Raw genomic sequence first — 1,751 nt, forward strand, 5'->3', positions numbered from 1 at the left:
CATATTTGTTTCGGTTCCTTCATCTGCCAGGACTTCTCACTTTATCCAGTTAGTCGCACAGTTTTGTGAATTCTCCTTGCTGTGAATAGTCAAAGGTTGCAGACAACTAAGTAGAAATCAGCTGATATCTTCGTCCTTCTCTTTACACAAATGTCCAGCACAGAATCTATCAGTGACCTTCGTCCCAAAGTATCACAGTGCTAGAAGAATGTGTTCATAATGGAGATCTCGTTCTCAGTAAAGGAATCTAGTAAGTCTTCTTCATTTGTATTAAGTTCAGAGTCACAATCCAATTTCCATTTCCACAATCGCTTCTTTCCACGACAGTGATAGGTGCCAGCATGTGCATTGAAGTCTCCTTGTCAGGGCAAATGACTTGGTCTTAACTACATCTAAAGCTACAGTAACCTTGTTTGGCATGAATTTCGTTACTAACCGCTCCTAATACCGCAGTTGCTGGAAACTCAGTGTGCATCACTCCGAGGACAGCAGAAGGACCTGCACATAACCATCTGTCATTTTTCCGGCAAGACTTGAGGTTTTGGTCGAAGTTTTCCTCATTAAAGAACCGAAGCATGGCATGTCCACCACATCTTTAAACTTGTTAAGTAACTACTTGGCACAGACCAAACGGCTTTCCCTGTTTCAGAAGTGAATTAACCACTCATTTGTACATATGACTCATATAACTTCTCCCCTTGCCCCACAATTCTGATAGCCCACTCCGATGCCCGAAGCTCTTTGGTGATGGCTTTCATTTATTTCCAGAATCATTAGTAATGTTTTGAACCCGTTAGATGAATTACGATGTTCCTATGAGAATATCCGAACGTTTAGAATGTTTTTTCACTTTGATGCAGTATAAAAATTCCAGAGTTTCCAATCCCATCTGAATTTTGAGTACAAAAGAATTTGCAACATTTAGAAAGTTGACAATTTCTAAATCGCTGTGTTCCGCGCATATGGCAACAATAACTATTGCATACTTTTTTTTTTTTCTTGAGTTAGCATTTTATCTGCCATGGGGATCGGAAAGATATTAAATACTTTTTATGTGGTTTGAGAAGAGCATTATTCTGATTATCAAATATCCTCAAATACCCTTCGAACTCGGTGTGTGTGTGTGTGTGTGTGTGTGTGTGTGTGTGTGTGTGTGTGTGTGTGTGTGTGTGTGTGTGTGTGTGTGTGTGCGTGTGTGTGTATATGTTTGTGTTTGCTTGTATATGTATATATTGACAGATGGATGAATCGATCGAGCGATCAACCGATCAGTCGAGCGATGTATCTGTGTGAAAGTGTGTGCGTTCTTATGTATGTGTGTGTATGTGTGTGTGTATGTATCTATGTATGTATATATGTATGTATGTATATATGTATGTATGTATGTATGTATGTATGTATGCACGCACATTGATATGTATATATATATATATATATATATATATATATATATATATATATATATATGCGTGTGTGTATATGTGTAATACATGTATTATTACTAGGTTAAGAAGTACACACACGGTCACATATGCACACAAACATAAACACACACTCAAGCTCACGTACAAACATATGTGATTAGTATGTATTTAGCAGCTAGATTGTACTGAGTACCTTCAAATGACACTCCTCTTCTCTTAAAAGAAAATAAAGGATACATTGACCAATGTAACCCTAATATATGCAAAAAGACCGCCTCGCCATGGCTAGACACCTTTCATCGCAGGTATACACTATCTGGGGGTTGT

This window comes from Octopus sinensis, linkage group LG3 (assembly GCF_006345805.1).
Source record: "Octopus sinensis linkage group LG3, ASM634580v1, whole genome shotgun sequence".
NCBI lineage: Eukaryota > Metazoa > Mollusca > Cephalopoda > Octopoda > Octopodidae > Octopus > Octopus sinensis.